The sequence below is a fragment of the Sus scrofa genome, chromosome 8, assembly GCF_054392235.1.
Source record: "Sus scrofa isolate SSC_HxYL_T2T_F1_AM1 chromosome 8, Sscrofa_HxYL_maternal_Yorkshire_Landrace_v2.0, whole genome shotgun sequence".
NCBI lineage: Eukaryota > Metazoa > Chordata > Mammalia > Artiodactyla > Suidae > Sus > Sus scrofa.
This window is the reverse complement of record NC_139390.1, coordinates 61172674-61191580: the sequence shown is the minus strand read 5'-3', so window position 1 is coordinate 61191580 and position 18907 is coordinate 61172674. Positions and strand designations below refer to the sequence as shown.

Genomic DNA, 18907 nt, shown 5'->3' with positions numbered 1-18907 from the left:
GGACTTGGCTGTACTTACGCTGTGCTTACTCTCTCTCCTCTCTTCATCCCAATGTCCAAAACTTATTATAATTAGTTCATTTATAAATGCCTTTGCAACTGTAAATAAAATGTTCCTTAGACACTGTATTTTAAATTCTTGCTATGTAGGATAGGATAGTAGGACCTTTATCTATTTCTCTGTCTTGTCCTTCTACTCCTTTACTTCCTGTTTCTACCTTTTTTTAGGATTTGACCAGGCTGATGACATCACGTTTACCTCTGCTCTGTAATGAGATTTAATTCAGACTTTTCAGTAGGTTGATTCTAAGAGCTGAATACAATAAATTGTAGTAATCATTGAGATATTCTGTTTTTCATGGGTACAAACTTATGATAATGAAACTCAAAAAATCAGAGTAAAGTTGGTTATCAATACTCACAGTTTACAAATATTTTCACGGTCATGCCACAAGTATGCTTTATATTTTGATTAGTTTAATATTGTTCATTTTCCCTGCCACAGTCTGTAATTACCTTTTTCTCCTTGGTAAAAATGCTTCCTGCTTGAATCACAGTATCTGTTCACTGGACAGAATTCCTCATTTTCCCAGAGATACCCCTTTTAGAGTTCTCCTGCTTCCTGTTTTAGTCTTCATGGATTGAAGCTGCTGTATATCTGTCATCTCGAGATATTCCTTCACTGCATTTCTGGGTTAGATTTACTGTTTCTTAGATATCACATCTTCTCTATCATAGCATTCTCTTTCTTTTTGGTAGAATCTCTTCTAAATTAACTTTAGTATACCAGGTATTTAAGATGTAAATTCTTAACATGCCTGAACATGACTTTTGCCTGGTTCATAATTGCTTGATAGTTTGAGTGTAGAAATTTAAATTTCCCTTAGAATTTAGGATTTTATTCTATTCAGTTTAGATCAGAATGTCTGATGCTAGTCTCTGTCTTGTTACTTCTTTAACGACCCTTTCCCTTTCTCTTTGGAAGCTTTAGTATCTTATTTTTGTCCTTGTAGTTCTTGAGTTTTATAGTTATGTATCTGGGTATGAGTTCTTGTCATTCTGTTGAAACTTCACAGTTGGTAGGCCCTTTCAGTGTGTCTCCCTTCAGGTATGGGAAATATTCTCTTATTATTTTGGGGGTAACATTTCTTGCTTTTCTATGTTCTCTCACTTTTGAATGCTCACCAGCAGAGTGTTGGCCTTTCAGTTTGAGACTTAGGTCTTTTATCTCTTCTCACCTTTTTGCCTTTTTATTCTGTATTCTGACAGATTTCTTGAACTCTATGTTCTTATCTTCTGTGGATGTCTGTAAGCAGATTGTAAATATTGCAGTAGCTTTGCTTATTTTCTGTGGGTTTCATTTCAAGAGACAGCATTGTATTGTAGTTAAAAGCATAAACAGTGGAAACTGTCAGTCTATGTAGGTTATGATCCCAGCTCCACCACCTGAAAACCCTGTGACCTTGGGTAAGTTATATAACCTCTCTTTGCTCAGTTTCAGTTACAAAATGGGAATAATTACTTTGTGGACAAAGGAGTTTATATTTGTTAAGCATTTACAACAGTTCTTGATGTAATGAAGTCTGTATCATTGTTAAATATGAAGCATTCTGGTTTTGTTTTATTGAATGCAGTTTCTTTAGGAATGTCTTAAGGATAGCTTTTATTTTTATCCTTTTTTTCTGTATCCTGAATGATCTGTGATATTTTTAGAGTCAGTTGATCGACTTATTTTCTTGGTCTTTTTCTAGCTGTGGTGTTTCGTTGTATGAGAATTATTATTCTTGGCTCGTGTATATTGCTACAGGGTTATCTTGATTATTTTAGGCAGCTGTGCTGGGTTTTTTTCCTTGTTGGATAGGTGGATTTTTTTTTTTTTTTTTTTTTTTTCCGGTGACCATTTCTCTTTGAAGAGACTGGTTGGTAATTCTTTGTACATAGATGGAGCATCTTGTCTGCTGGCAAGTTTAGGGTTAGAGCAGAAGAGCAGGGACTCTATTGCTATTCTTTTTTTTTTTTTTTTTGTCTTTTTGTCTTTTGTCTTTTTGTTGTTGTTGTTGTTGCTATTTCTTGGGCCGCTCCCGCGGCATATGGAGGTTCCCAGGCTAGGGGTTGAATCGGAGCTAAAGCCACCAGCCTACGCCAGAGCCACAGCAACGCGGGATCCGAGCCGCGTCTGCAACCTACACCACAGCTCACGGCAACGCCGGATCGTTAACCCACTGAGCAAGGGCAGGGACCGAACCCGCAACCTCATGGTTCCTAGTCGGATTCGTTAACCACTGCGCCACAACGGGAACTCCTCTATTGCTATTCTCATGAACTTTCTTTTTTCTTTTCTTTTCTTTCCTTTTCTTTCCTTTCCTTTCCTTTCCTTTTCTTTTCTTTTCTTTTCTTTTCTTTTCTTTTCTTTTCTTTTCTTTTCTTTTCTGTCTTTTTGTCTTTTTAGGGCTGCACGCATATCATATGGAGGTTCCCAGGCCAGGGGTCTAGTTGGAGCTGCAGCTGCTGGCCTATACCACAGCCACAGCAATGCCAGATCCGAGCCACATCTGTGACCTACATCACAGCTCACAGCAACACCTGATCCTCAACCAATTGAGCGAGGCCAGCTATTAAACCTGCAAGCTCATGGTTCCTAGTTGGATTTGTTTCCATTGCACCATGACAGGAACTCCCTAGTCTCAGGAGCTTTCCAGTTGTCATTGACTGAGCCTTATGGACACTGACATCTGTCTGGTTTTTTTCTCAGTGGTTTGCTAGATTTCTTTAGAAAAAAAATATGGTATAGTTTGGGGCCGAGTGACACTGGGGCTGCTTAGCCAGAGAAGAGTACAGAGAAAGGGGACAGGTAAAGCTTTGTTCCTAGGTCACCTGTACTCAGCCTCTTTACCTGCTAGCTCTGAGCCTAGAGTGTCAAGAAGATTGATTCAGATCTCCAGTGGAGTCCCTTGATGAGTGAAGTTATAAAAGAAGCCTAAAAACTATTTTTGTCAGTTGCTTTTAGTTTTCATTGAACACAGTTGGGAACAGAAACTTTCATTTCTGCCCATAATGGCAAAGAGAAGAAAAATGACAGCAGAAGACATTGCACAAATCAGCAGATGAGTGCAGAGAGAACAGCGGCTGCATTCCAGGCTCTGGGCCAGCATTTTCCAGTAGAGATATATAACATGAACCACAAACATAAGCCACATGTATGACTTAAAATGCACTTTAAAGAAGTAAAGCAAAAAGAAAATGGCGCAGTTGAGGAAAACAATAAATGCCTTTTGGGAATTCACATTCTCTGGGACAGACTTTGATGAATTGCTTCTGCCTCCCCTTTGACTCCGGTCGTATGAATTCTCTCCCTTCTCCTTCTCCTGGGTCACTCCAGACAGGCCAGGCTCCTTACGGCTCTGCAGAGCTTGGCAGCATACCACCTAGTGCTTGCTTTGTCTCTCTCTCTCTGTCTTTTTTTTGTCTTTTTAGCACTGTGCACCTATGGCATATGGAAGTTCCCGGAGTAGGAGTCGAATTGGAGCTGCAGCTGCTGACCTGCACCACAGCCACAGGAATGTCAGATCTAAGCCATGATTGCGACCTCCACCACAGCTCACTGCAACGTTGGATCCTTAACCCACTGAGTGAGGCCAGGGATTGAACCAGCAGTCTCATGGATGCTAGTTGGGTTCGTTTTCACTGCGCCATGAAGGGAACTCCTGGTTTGTCTCTTTACATGTCCTTCCCGTTCTCTTCTTCACATCCAGGCATTGAACCCTCCTTCGCCACAGTATCAGCTTGTCCATATGCCTCAGGCTGTCTTTTCAAGGTGAAATAGTGGCTTCCAAGCTATAATAAATGTATTTTATGTTGTGATCCAGTGCACGCACTCACACTCACACACTCATAAACACATACCTGAAATAACTGTTTTAGGAAATACTCCAGCCATTACTAGGTGTCTTATACTTTTCACTTTTTTTCTATCTTGTTTCAATTAAAAAATGCAGGTTACACCCTGTTATGTTGCTGGGCCAAAATGTAGGAGCATTCATATTTTTGTTAGTATATTGATACAGTGTTCTCCGTAAGTTGATACCAATTTATACTCCCACCAGAAATGTATGAGAGTAATGTCAAAGCTGATATTACAAATGCTTTGAAAATTCTGCCTCTAGAATGTGTGACTCTTTGGTGTTCTCAGACTTGTTCAACACCTGTCTTGCCTGGGGATGGGGTATCTTGGGCTTTAACTCCACTCCTTTTTCAGTATTAGTAGGTGAGGGAGAAAGAAGCCTTTGAGTTAGCTGAGCATTTTTTTAGGATTCCATCCTGATTTATTTATATTTTGATTCCGTCTCTTTGAATAAAGCTTTTTTTGGTGGTTCTAGGTATTATTGCATGTACAGGTAACTTATTCCAGTCTACTAGTTAACTCCCTTGACCCACCCCCTCCATTTCTAGTATAATTGCCTTTTTTTTTTTTTTTTTTTTTTTTTTTGGCTTTTTAGGGCTGCGCCCACAGCATATGGAGGCTCCCAGGCTAGGAGTTGAATCAGAGCTTCAGCTACTGGCCTACACCACAGCCCACAGCAATGCAGGATCCAAGCCGAGTCTCACAGCTCACGGCAACACCGGATCCTTAACCCACTGAGAGCGGCCAGGGATCGAACCCGCAGCCTCATGGTTCCTAGTTGGATTCATTTCCACTGCGCCACGATGGGAACTCCCTAATTAATTGCCTTTTTATATTTTCTCTGCATATACTGAGAACCATATCACATAGTATTATAATTTTTGTCATCAAAAATAATATAGAAGAGTTAAGTTCTGTTGTATTTACCCATATTCTTTCCATTTTTCCCTCCTGATTTTCCAGTATTCCTCCTTTTATCATTTCCTTTTTTTTGAAGAATATGCTTTTTTAGGGCAGATTCTCTTAGTTTTCCTTCAGTTGTCATGTTTTAGTTTCCCTCTCTTTCCTGAAGATATTTTGTCAGATAAAGGATCCCAGATTGGCACTTCTTTCAGTACTTAAAAAATGTTTCTGAGCATTGAAAATAGGAATAGGAATAGAAATTTAGAATGTTTATTAACTGTGACCATGATGGTCTGTGTTAAAGAAAAAGCTTTTAAAAATTATAATGACTAGGAGTATAACATAAATGTATTACTGATTCATTATCATTAAACATTACTAAACACACATGCATCTCTTCAGAGGGGACTGCTCTTTTTGTGGAATTTATGTATCCATGGAGGAATATTAAGTATGTCAGAATGAGACTGGTTTCAGTGGAAGTTAATGGTAAAAAGAGAAGATGGTCGGGTCATTAATAAGTGTGAGATTTACAGAACACTTGTTTATAATTTTGTTAAGGAATTTCTAGTAGAATTTATTGTATATTCCTGCAAGAATATGTAACCAAGAAAATAGAAAACTCTAACTTAACTTTGGCATATGTTACTTTGATTTGAAGAATGATGTGAGACTGATTTGGCAGAAGTGAGTGCCCTTTTCAGCTCCTTGAAATCATGTATTGTTTTCAGGTCCCAGACGCAAGACACAAGTGATTGATAGAATGTACTGATTTCTTTCATTTCTCTGATGATGATGAGAGCTAATACAAGATGCTCCCCAGATCTTGGCTTTGAAGTCATTCTAGATAATTTATGTAGGGAGTCTGGCTGTAAGCTTTTTACCGGGATGAACTAACTTAGAGCTGTTTTTAATGTTTATTATCACTCTTTTCATTGGATTCTCTCTCAGAGGGAGCTTGTTAATCAGAAGCTTTTATTGTTCCCACTTCCCGAGTTTTAACAGTGTGTCTGGGCCAGAATGTCTCCTTTTTAACATCATGTACTGTTCTTAACAGAAGTGTGTGGGAGAGGCAGAAACTTGACCACCTCGAGGTGGTCCTCCCCCGAGGCCATATTTCCTATCCTTCATGTGGTATTCTGGGCGCTTTTTCATTCTTTGTGAGTGTGTTCCTCAGTGAAGCAGACCTTTTTCAAAAATTAAGTTATACTTGGAGTTCCCATTGTGGCTCAGTGGTTAACGAATCCGACTAGGAATCATGAGGTTGCGGGTCCAATCCCTGGCCTTGCTCAGTGGGTTAAGGATCCGGCGTTGCTGTGAGCTGTGGTGTAGGTCACAGATGTGACTCTGGCATAGGCCGGCGGCTACAGCTCCAACTAGACCCCTAGCCTGGGAACCTCCATATGCCGTGGGTGCGGACCTAGAAAAGGCAAAAGACCAAAAAAAAAAAAAAAAAAAAAAAATTATACTTGACATACAGTACTCTATCAGTTTCAGGTGTACAACATAGTGATCAGTATTTTTATACGTTATGAAATAATCACCTCAGTGAGGCCAAGTTATCTCTGTCGTTATACAGAGTCATTGCAGTATTAACTAACTGTATTCCTGTTACATCTTATTGACTGACTTTGCAGCTGGAAGTTTTATTCATCTTAACTCCCTTCCCCTGTTTCATCCATCTGCCTCTGGCAACCACCAGTTTGTTTTCTCCATCTGAATCTGTTTAGTTTTTTGTTTGTTCATTTTTCTTGATTTTAGATTCCACTTTAGCTATGAGTGAAATCATTCACAGATACTAGTCTAACTCTGTCCAGCTTACTTCACTAAGCGTGATACCCTCAGGGTCCATCCACGTTGTCACAGATGGCAAGAGTTTATTCTTTTTCATGGCTGAGTCGTATTCGTGTGTGTGTGTGTGTGTGTTTGTGTACGCGCGTGTGCATACCACATCTTAATCCAGTTATATAGTGATGGATACTTAGGTTGCTTCATCATCTTGGGTATTGTAAATAGTGCTGCAGTGAATATAGAGGTACATATATCTTTTTTTCAAATTAGTGGTTTTGTTTTCTTTGGATAAAATATGCAGAAGTGGAATTGCTCAATCACATGGTAGTGCTGTTCTTATTTTTTGGGAAACCTCTATTAATAGCTGCTCCAGTTTACATTCCCACCAACATGTTATAAGGGTTCCCTTTTCTAGGAGCAGTTTCTTATCCTTCCTCTTCCTTCTCCTTTACCATATGTATATTTTAAATTTACAGTTCACTCCCCTCAGGTTTAGATTTTCCTCTGTTGCATCAGATTTCATCTATATGGTTGTTGATTCTTCATTCAGAACACTTAGACTGGGTTACAAAAACGTAATTGCCACAGGGTACCAATCTTAACTGTATTTTAGTAAGTAATACTCCAGGAGGGCAGCAATTTGGTGTTTTTTCCTCTAATCATTGTATATGTATAACCTGTCATAGTAAGTGAATGAACCAGCACGGAACAATTTCCAGCTCTCCCTAACAGAACTACTAGTTAAAAAAGAAACAACCAAATCAATGTTGTCAATCTTTTGGTTTTGTTAATTGATCATTAAAATGCCACTTTTTATGATTGAAGGGTAATTAAAATGCTTTTAATATTGCAATAAGTATCGTTATAATTTCTGATAATTTTTAATTACAAAGAAAAATTAATGGTGGAGTTCCCATTGTGGCTCAGTGGGAACAAACCCAACTAATACCCATAAGGACATGGATTTGATCGCTGATCTTGCTCAGTGGATTAAGGATCTGGCGTTGCCATGAGCCGAGGTGTAGGTTTCGGACATGGCCCAGATCCCTCATTGCTGTGGCTATGGTGTAGGCCAGCAGCTACAGCTCCAAATTGACCCTTAGCCTGGGAACTTCCTTATACTGCGGTGAGGCCCTAAAAAACAAACAAACAAAAATTAATGGCTATGGTTGGAGTGTTTCATAAAAGCATACTGGAAACGTAGGGTAATAAGAGCCTTGTCTCACCAGGATGCTGTGAGGACTGAATTAGCTTCTGCTTACACAGCACTTAGGACTGGACTTGACACTAGGAAAATGCTTGGCAGCTCCTGGATAGGTTTCACTTCCACACATGCTGTGTCTTCCTGCCCCTTGGCCTTTGAACTCCAAGGCTGTTCTGATGAACCTCCTTCGCCCTCGGGAGGCCCTGCTGACCAGCTTTTGGTCAGCCGTTGACAGTGGTGCTGGAACTGATGCCCTGCTCCCTGTGCTATGCGCAGGGGTCCTGATGTCGTCAGAGCGGGTCATCCAGTCCTAGGGAGGCTGGCTGGTGACCCCAAGCAGTTCCCCAGGCTCTGCAGAGCCCCCTGAGAGCACCGCCGTGCCCAGGACTTGTGCAGCTTCCTTCCCAGGGCTCACTTCTGGACCCCGTGGCTAGGGGAATGGTAGGAACTCCCAAATGGTTGATGTCTTGTAGTCCAGTGGCGGGGCGGTGGGGCGGGTATTAAAGGGCACTGCTGCCAGCCTTGTGTGACTCAAGGCCAAGTGCTTCTCTTCCTGCTTTCATCTCCCAGTTTGACCTTCTCCTCCGTTTTCATACTCCGAGCAGCTGCTCTGGACTCATTCTACTTGCACACAGATGCCGTGTTCTCTCCTGGCCTTTTGAACGGACTGCTCCTTTCAGTGAAGCAGCCTCTTCTCTCCCTTCTCTGCCTGCTTTGGTCAGATTGCATACTTGCACTAAATACCTCTCTTGTAGGAGGCCTTTCCTGACCAGTTCCCACTATGCCACTTTGGATCTCGGCATGCTCGCCCTTACACTGTCTTGATTCTTAATTAAAGCCTTGCCTCCTTTTGGAGTTGCCCTGCAGCCCGAGCCCCCAGAGGGTCAGGGGACTCTGACCTGCTCATGGCTGCACCCCAAGTCCTGGCACATAGAAAGCCCCAGCTAATGCTGGAAACGTGGATGGGGAAAAATATGGTAGACTCGTTATTTAGAATTTGGTGAACATTTCCACAGCTGCCCTTGTTTTACAGAATTTCTTTCTTTTTTTTTTTTTTGCTCCTGTAAAGCTGCTGAAACTTAGAAGCTGGTTTTGTCACAGAGTAAGATGCCTTTGGAGAATTCTGCATTCCTCTTAGATGAATCTTTTATAGCTTGGTGAGTTTCACTGCATACTTTAGTCTTCATTTTGAGCTCAGAATTACGGCATCTTTTTCTTCCTTTTTTCTTTTTTCTTTTCTTTCTTTTTGTTCTTTCTCTTTCTTTTTGGCATAATTTTTGGGTACAGTGTGAGGTTTGCAGTCTCTGGCAAGGACAGTGTAGGCTAATGTGTTATAAATATATTTAGGGCATGATCTGCTACCTTTCCTGATAGCTTTTTCTTTAGGATTTTTATTTCTATGAGGAGTGAAAAATTATTTATTGGCAAGATAATTAATATTAAGATATATTTTCTTTTCAGCAATTCTTAAAATTTTTCCGTTACTGCCTAGAAGTAAGAATCAAATAAGGGTTTTTTTTGAGATAAAGATGATGTGCAAATGACTGAAAAGTAGAGTAAGAATTATTTCCTGTCATATTTTAGGGTTAGAGATAAAGAATCAGGAAGTTCCAGTAGTGGCTCACTGGTTAATGAATCCGACTAGGAACCTTGAGGTTGCAGCTTCAGTCTCTGGCCCTGCTCAGTGGGTTGAGGTTCCGGCGTTGCTATGAGCAGTGTGTAGTTTGCAGACACTGCTCAGATCTGGCGTTGCTGTGGAGTGGTGTAGGCCGGCAGCTGTAGCTCTGATTAGACCCTGGCCTGGGAACCTCCGTATGCCGTGGATGCAGCCCTAGAAAAGACAAAAAGACAAAAAAAAAAAAAAAAAAAAAAGAATCAGCTGACTGAGGTAAAGAAGGGCCCACTGCAGCTCTGGCTTTTACAAGAGAGTCTCTCACTCACGGGTCTTCGTGGCACCAGATCTGGGCTGCTGTCTGTTTTTCTATGACTTGTGAACTAAGAACATTTTTTAATGGTTAGGGAGAAGAATCCTGAGGAAAATACTGTTTTATGACATGTGAAATTTATATGAAACACGCATTTTTGTGTCTATGAATAAAGCTTTATTGGAGGTCAGCCCCTCTTAGTTTTTATATATTGTGTGTGGCTGTTTTCAAGCTATGTTGGCAGTTAAGTAGTTGCATCAGAAACCTTAGGGGCCAGAGAGCCAGAGATATTTACTGTGTGACCTTTTACAGAATAAGTGAGCTGACTTCAGCTCTTCGTGGTTGGAGAAGTATTTGTAGATTGAGTGCTGAGGTAGGAGATGAGTGGGAAGAAATTAGAGGAGCTGAGAACTGATAGCGACTCTCAGTGGCTGACTGAGAACCTTTACCTGTCCTGTAAAGTGTAATCCGTATTCTCGTTAGACTGACCCATGTTGCCATCTTAACATAGAAATAAGGCAAATAAACTGCTTTTCCTCTAAAATAAATGTATATAGGAATATATAGAAATAAAATTGTGTTGTACTTTGCTTTATTTTTTTTAACCAGGTTTTAATGTTACTGTAATGTCTTAAGCACTTAAAAGATTGTATGTACCTTTTGTACAGTTTGTTTTTTCTATATATGGAGATTACCTGTTATTTTAACAGTGAAAGTACTAAGGCGTTGTTTGGAAACGAGCTGGTAACTGACTCAAACAAAGCTAGTAGGTGTGTTGGGCATGGGGCCTTTGAAAGTCAGTGGGAACATGGGAGGATATAAAGGAGCTCGTTTATGGTATGACACAGGCAAAGTCAGTCCTATATAAGGCGATGAAAGACGATTTGATTTTATTATTATTTTCTTTTTTAGCCACCCCGTGGCACATGGAGTTCCTGGGCCCAAGACCAGATCCCAGCTGCAGCAGTGCTGGGTCCTTTAAGCCACTGTGCTGGGCTGGGATCAAAACTTCTGCATCCTGGCATTGTAGAATTGCTACTGATGCTTTCACACCACAGTGGTAATAATGCCAGGCCCCGACTTTAGAATCTCCCTTTTTTGTTGCTCTAGAACATTTAATTGTTTTGTGATTTTGGACACATTTACCTCTCTGCATCCTAGTTGCTTCATTTTCAAAGTGGGGAAAAATAAAACTTTTCCTGTCTGAAAGCGGACGTCTTAGGTTTGCTAAATTATTTTTAAGTAGGTACTTCGTCTGATTTTTTAACTCTTGGATCCTCCTGTAGCTGTCATAGTTCTGGCACATAGTCAGTGTTTGTTGACTAAAAGAACAAGATCTGTCACACCTCCAGTAGCTACTGTATTTGTGCGTGATCATGATAATTCCACTTTCCCTAGAGCTTTGCTTACTGGGATTGGGTAGTTTTTTTGTTTACTGTAGAAGAGAATTTTGATGAAAATAGTAATTTTCTTTGAATCCATTCCTTACGGATAGCTATCAAATCAGTGACCAGATTTGTCTAAGTTGATTATATATTGTAAGTTTTTGATATGTTAAGGGGCAAGTTTTCAAAATCACCAATCCAAGAATTATCAGCTTCAAAGAAGTCTAGAGGCCTCCTCATTATAAAGCTTTAAAATGTATGTTACTAAAGTCATTCTTGGATAGGAAGATTTATATATTCTTCTCTAAGTCTTCTGAAACTTCTCCCAGCTCTTCTAGTAAGCCTCTTTTTTTTTTTTTTTTTTTTTTTTTTTTGTCTTTTTTCGCCATTTCTTGGGCTGCTTCCGCGGCATATGGAGGTTCTCAGCCTAGGGGCTGTAGCCACCGACCTACGTCAGAGCCACAGCAACACCAGATCTGAGCCGCCTCTGCAACCTACACCACAGCTCATGGCAACCCCGGATCCTTAGCCCACTGAGCAAGGCCAGGGATTGAACCCTCAACCTCATGGTTCCTAGTCAGATTCGTTAACCACTGAGCCACAACGGGAACTCCAAGCCTCTTTTTTTTTTTTCAAATAAAACTTCCCTATATAGTTTGTCTAAAAAATTTTTTTTAAAAATATTATCTCACAGAATACCTTGTAAAGATAAGATGGTTTAAAAGGTATTTAGCTGAGGAAAACTGTTCAAGATTAAAGGAGTTTAAGGATATATAATAGGTAAACTCAATACATGACTCTGAACTGGATCCCGGACTTGATGAACTGGATCCTGGACTTGAGTAGGAAGGAAGCCTTAAAGGACTTTTATTTGCTCTGTTAAAAAAAATTGGCAAAGTAGACATTAAAATATTTTAATTGTTAAATCTCAAGTTAGTAATTAAGAGAATGTCTTTCTTCTTAGAAGGTACACATTGAAGTATTTTGGGTTAAAAGGCATGATATATGCAGCTTAAATAATTCAGAAGGAGTTCCCATCGTGGCTCAGTGGAAACGAATCTGACTACTATGCATGAGGATGCAGGTTCCATCCCTGGCCTCGCTAAGTGGGTTAAGGATCCGGCATTGCTGTGTGCTGTGGTGTAGGTCGCAGACACAGTGCAAATCTGGCATTACTGTGTAGGTCAGTGGCTACAGCTCTGATTTGACCCCTAGCCTGGGAGCATTCATATGTCGTGGGTGCGGCCCTGAAAATAAAATGATAATGATAATTCAAAAAATATATTTGTATGTAAAGACAATGATGCAATGGTAAGTAGCAAAGTGCATAAAGTATGTATATATATATAAAGTAGTCTAATTTTAATATAGTTAAATGCCTACTAGTATAATTTAGAAGCTTAAAAAATCTTAGGTGTATATTAAGTCTTCATAAGTTGGATATGATTTTTTGTCATCCTATAGTATATTTTTTAAGTGAAAATGTAATTAGTCTATACATTTCTTTTTTTTTATTAGTCTATACATTTCTAACATAAAACTTTTTATAAGGTTAAAGAAAATTTCTCTAATGTTCATTTAAGCTTGTTTCGTTAAAAAATCTACTAAGTGGAGTTCCCGTCGTGGCGCAGTGGCTAACGAATCCGACTAGGAACCATGAGGTTGCGGGTTCGATCCCTGCCCTTGCCCAGTGGGTTAACGATCCGGCGTTGCCGTGAGCTGTGGTGTAGGTTGCAGACGTGGCTCGGATCCCGCGTTGCTGTGGCTCTGGTGTAGGCTGGTGGCTACAGCTCTGATTGGACCCCTAGCCTGGGAATCTCCATGTGCCGCAGGAGCGGCCCAAGATCAAGAAATAGCAAAAGGACCAAAAAAAAAAAAAAAAAAAAAAAAAAAAAATCTACTAAGTGTTCCCTTAGCTCTCTAATTATGCTTTGTTTTTAAAAGTAGGTCTGTTTTTCTTAAGTATTTTGAAGGCAGTTCAAGAATAAGGATCTATTATCATGTTTTTCAAACTGATGTGATAGTTGTAGACACTTTTGAGCATTTACTTTGTGATAGGCATTGTATTCTAAGCACTTTACATTTAGTAATTTATTCCACACCAACCTTATGCTGATGCCTCAGTTCTAACTAAAACTGAGCTTAGATGCTAAGCTTTAGAAGCTTCAAGTTTTCTTACCTCTTTTTTTCCACATACAAACTGCGGGAACTGGTGATCTGGAACTTAGTATAGAAAAATTGGTCATACTTACAGTAAATATTTCATCTAAGAATTATCTAGTTTGTGAATAGGAGATAGGTCTAACTTCGGGCTAGACTTTTGCCCTCATTATGTGGAAAGGATCAAGACTTCCCCAAGACTGTTCTTCAGTAATTGTCCAGAAAAAGGAAGTAAATAATGACTTTTAGTACTCAAATAAGAAGCAGACTGATGTAGAAACCTAGTTTTACTAGACTTTGTTTTAGCAAGTAAAATAACTGAAAAGTTAAAAATTTTTAAAAATCAGGGGACTGATATTGCTAACTTTAAAAATCTTTTATATTGAATTAAAACATGCGTATTATACACTACATAAATACTGAGTATCATTTGGATGAAACTTTATGAAGTCAACACTCATTTAACTAATACCAAGATGAAGATAAAGAACATTTTCATCAATCCAGGCGCCTCCTTCCTGCCCCCTGAAAATCATCACACACTCTCTGACTTGATTCACTATTCCTTAGGAGTGTCTGTTGTTGAACTTCTCATTTGTTTTTTTGATCAACCTCTTGTTTCTCTAAGTCATTCATGTTGACTATAGCAATAACCCACCACTTTTTGTTGCTTTGTGATACTCTATTATATGTATATACCAGAGTTTGTTTATCGGTTGTACTGTTGATGAGCATTTGGTTTACTATCAGTTTTTGACCATTATGAACAACTCTTCTATGAACACTCTTGAGTGTGACTCCTTTGGCACATATGTATGCATTTCTGTTGGATAAATATCCAGTAGTGAGAATGCTGGGTAAGAATATCTGGCTGTTTAGCTTTTGTAGATGCTCCTAGTTTTCCACAGTGGTTGGATTAGTCACACGTCCACCAGAAGTGCACATGAGTTCTTACTGCTCTTCCTCCTCACCAACTTAATGTTAGTGAATCATTCACTTAATGTTAGTGAACGGTTAGTGTTTCAAATTAATAACTCTTCTCTGTATATATAGTGAACTTTTTTGTAGTTTTAATTTATAATTCCCCAATAACTTAAAAGGTCTAGCACACATATGTGCTATTCTGTAGCTATTGATCATTTGGATATCCTCTTTGAGAAATGGCTATTCACGTCATTTGCCCATTTTTCTATTGGATTGTCTGTTTTATGGATTTGTAGGAGTTCTTTATTTCTAGCATAAGTTTTTTGTTGGATTAAGTATTGATATCTCTCCTCCACTTTTTTAATAGTCTTAAGGTAACTTCTTAATTTTAATAAATATGTTTTATCAAACTATTACAGTTAGTGCTTTTGTGTTTTAAGGGTTTTTTTGTTTATCTCAAAGCCAAGAAGATAATCCTGCTATGTTTTCTTCTATAAACTTGATTGTTTTAACTTTTGCATTTAGATTTATGCGTGGTATGTGGTAGGATTCATGGTTCCATTTTGTTTTACACTTGGAAATCCATTTAGTCTAGCACTGTTTATTGAAAAGACTATTCTTTCTTACTATAATACAGTAGTGCATTTGTTGTAGTCCAGGTGACTTTATCTTTGAATCTGTTTTTGGAATCTGTTCTAGTCCATTGGTCTGTTTGTTGCTGTGCCAGTGCCATACTCTTTTAATTATTGTAGCTTTAAAATTTCTAAATTTTGTTCTTTAAAATTGCCATGGTTCTTCTTGGTTCTTATGAGTTTCAGTAAAAATTTTATAATCAACTTGTCAGTTTCCTAGGCAAGTAAAAAAGAAAATTTCTTGCTTAATATTAAGTTTTATATTATTATTTCATATTATTATTGAGTTAATATTGAATCTGTAGATTAATTTGGCTATTAATTAAACATCTTTCCATATTGAGACTTTCAGCCACTATCTCCCTATATCTAGGTCTTTTAAAATTTGAAGGATAATGATACTTATAGGTCCTTATAGTTTACAGATTCATACTAGAGCATCTGCAGATGAAATGATAGAGTTTGGGGATTTGCTTCAAATAGTACAGAGGAGGATGGGAAGGGGAAGTTTAGATGAAACAGGATTGGCCATGATTTGATAATTGTTGAAAATAGGTGATGGATATATGAGTTAGTAATTATTCTTTTTGACTTTTGTGTATGTTTGAAATTTTCCATAAAAAGTTTAAAGAATATGTATAATGACTGAAGCACAAATTGAAGATTGAAGCACAAATCTATAACAATTCAAAAGTTTATAGTAATATTGAAAAAAAAACCCTCACAGGCACCAGTTCATTACTCTGAAAATCATTGGTAAATGAAAGAATCAACCACTGTCGTCTTTTTCTGCACCGATTTTATTTCAGGATAACAGTTAAGGGGAACAGTTTACTGTTATAGAAGAATCACAGCTAATAAGAAAGGCTGGGAGAATAAGATTAGAAACTCAGCAAAGTGCAGTTTCTAATAGAATTAGGGATCTAGATAATGACCAATGACTGCTTAGAGCCATTAGGTGAGAGTCTGTTGGGAAATGGATATAATACAATGGACAGGACAAAATGGAGTAAGCCTCTCTCTGATTGATTAGAACTAAAATTTCTCAATAGAATACCAAAAACAGCTATCTAAAGACTGAAAATTAATAATAGCAGGCAAATTAAGAAGGGAAGCTATAACTTGATGACTAGCCTGTGTAATGATGGATAATACCTTTTCTTTCCCAAGACGCACTTTGATCAGATGGTGGGCTAGCTTAGGGGACTGCAGAGTGGGTGTAGCACTTTGCAGAAACCCCCAGAGAAATCCCTGTTTTTAGCCAGAGGACAAGGAAAAGGAGTCTCCCTTTCCCTTCTTCTCTCCTGAGCCTGCCCTTAGACCATCTCCACCTCTAAAGTTGCTCTGCCATGGTGGGACAAGCTCTTAAAACTCTGAGAAAACCATTTTTGTAAGGCAGAGGATCTGGGGAGAAGCCCCATAGAAACTGGAACATGCTGTTCCAGGGGCTCAGAGGGAAAAGAGGACACCCACAGAGGGGTCAGTCATGGGATAGACCAGAGAAACACAGTGAAGACAGAGAACTGACCTATGGTACAAACCACCACTCGCATCCTAGACACTTGTCCCTGAGTGATGCATGCAGAGGATTAACCCACATAAAAAGTGAAGACTTTGAAAATGGAGCTGACAGTGGAACTGCCACCCTTAGAAGGTAGTAAATAACCTGTGGTATAAAACGTAAGCAAAAAAGTCAGATTCTCCAGAAAATGTTAACAGAATCTAGAGTTTCGTAACTTAATATTCAGAATGACTACGATATAATCCAAAATTACTAGACATACAAAGAAACAAAATCTGACTATTTTTTAGGGGAAAAGACAATAAATAGATGCCAATCCTGATATGATCTAGATGGGGGAATTATCAAAAAAAGACGTTATAGGAGTTCTATGATACAGTGGGTTAAGGAACCAGTGTTACTGCAGCAGCTTAGGTCACTTCTGTGGTTTTGTTTTGATCCTGGACCCGGGAACTTTCACATGTCTTGGGTGTGGCCAAAAGCAAAAAAAAAAAAGACAAGACAAGACTTTAAAAGCAACTGTTGTATCCGTGGTCCACAAGGCAAAGGTGAACATTTTTGAAATGAATAGAAAGATAACTAAAGACTCCACACAAAAACTATAAGTATTTATAAACAGATTCAGCAAGGTAGCAGAATACATGATTATACTGTACAGAAATTGATTGCATTTCTTTACACTAACAATGAAGTGTCAGAACAGGAATGTAAACAATCCCTTTTAAAATCGGATCAAGAAAAAATAAAATACTTAGAAATAAACCTCACCAAGGAAGTGAAAGACTTATATGGTGGGAACTACAAAACGTTAAGGAAATTAAAGATGACTCAAAGAAATGGAAAGATACCCCATGCTCTTGGATTGGAAGAATTAAAATGGCCATACTACCTGAAGGAATCTATAGACTTAATGTGATCTGTATCAAATTACCCATGGCATTTTTCACAGAACTACAACAAATAATTATAAAATTTCTACTGAACCATAAAAGACTCAGAATTGCCAGAGCAATCCTGAGGAAAAAGAGCAAAGGAGGTATAATCCGCCCATACTTCAGACTATACTACAAAGCTACAGTAATCAAAACAGCACAGTATCAGCCCAAGAGCAGACATACGGAACAGAATAGAGAGCCCAGGAATAAACCCACACGCCTATTAATGGACAGTTAATGTTCGACAAAGGAGGCAAGAATATACGAGGAAGACAGTCTCTTAAACAAGTGGTGTTGGAAAAGTTCAACAGCTGCATGTCAATCCATGAAGTTAGAACACATCTTCACACTGTACACAGAAATAAAGTCAAAGGCTTAAACACTTAAATGTAAGACAGGACACCGTAAAACTCCTAGAAGAGAACATAGGCAGAACATTCTCTTTCATACATCATACCAACATTTTGTTTTCTTTTTTTTTTTTTTTGTCTTTTTGCCTTTTTCTAGTGCCGCTTCCCATGGCACATGGAGGTTCCCATGCTAGGGGTCTAATCGGAGCTGTAGCCACTGGCCTACGCCACAGCAACATGGGATCCGAGCTGTGTCTGCAACCTACGTCACGGCTCACAGCAACACCGGATCCTTAACCCACTGAGCAAGGCCAGGAATTGAACCTGAAACTTCATGGTTCCTAGTCGGATTCGTTAACCACTGCACCATGATGGGGACTCCTGTTGTTTTCTTTTTAAGGCCGCACCTGTATCACAGAAAGGTTCCGAGGCTAGGGGTCCATTTGTTTTATTTTGTTTGTTTGTTTTTTATTCAATGAATTTATCACATCTGTAGTTGTATAATAATCATCACAATCCAATTTCATAGGATTTCTATCCCACAACCCAAGCCCATCCCCCCAGCCCCCAAACTGTCTCCTCCGGAGACCATAAGTTTTTCAATGTCTGTGAGTCAGCATCTGTTCTGCAAAGAAGTTCAGTCTGTCCTTTTTTCAGATTCCGCATGTCAGTGAAAGCATTTGATGTTGGTGTCTCACTGTCTGACTAGCTTCACTTAGCATAATTTCTAGGTCCATCCATGTTGCCAAAAATGCTGGTATTTCGTTATATTTTAGTGGCTGAGTAATATTCCATTGTGTATATGTACTACATCTTGATCTACTTCTCTGTCAGTGGACATTTAGGTTGTTTCCATGTCTTGGCTATTGCAAATAGTGCTGCAATGAACATGGGGGTACATGTGTCTTTGCGAGTCATGGTTTTCTTTGGATAGATGCCCAGGAGTGGGATTGCTGGATCAAATGGTAGTTCTATATTTAGTTTTCTGAGGAATCTCCATACTGCTTTCCACAGTGGTTGCACCAATTTACAATTCCACCAACAGTGTACTAGGGTTCCTTTTTCTCCACACAGGGGTCCATTTGGAGCTACAGATGCAGGCCTATGCCATAGCCGTGGCAACACCAGATCCAAGCCATATCTGCGACCTTTGCCACAGTTTGCAGCAATGCTAGATCCTTAACCCACTGAGCAAGGCTAGGGATTGAACCCATTATCCTCATGGATACTTTGTCGGGTTCTTAACTGCTGAGCCACAGTGGAAACTCCTTCAGTG

General features: G+C 39.1%; 1 protein-coding gene across 43 annotated transcripts in view; it reads left to right on the top strand.

Moving 5' to 3' along the window:
- CLOCK (clock circadian regulator) overlaps positions 1-18907 on the top strand; it is a 121364-nt gene that overhangs the window by 23512 nt on the left and 78945 nt on the right. For 14 of the 43 annotated variants that reach the window (XM_084972279.1, XM_084972263.1, XM_021101318.2 and 11 more), the window contains exon 3: positions 8868-8955. The exons of the other annotated variants lie outside the window; for them this stretch is intronic. The gene's annotated coding sequence lies outside the window, so the exon portion shown is untranslated. The remainder of the gene's footprint in view (positions 1-8867; positions 8956-18907) is intronic. 43 annotated transcript variants of the gene reach the window in all.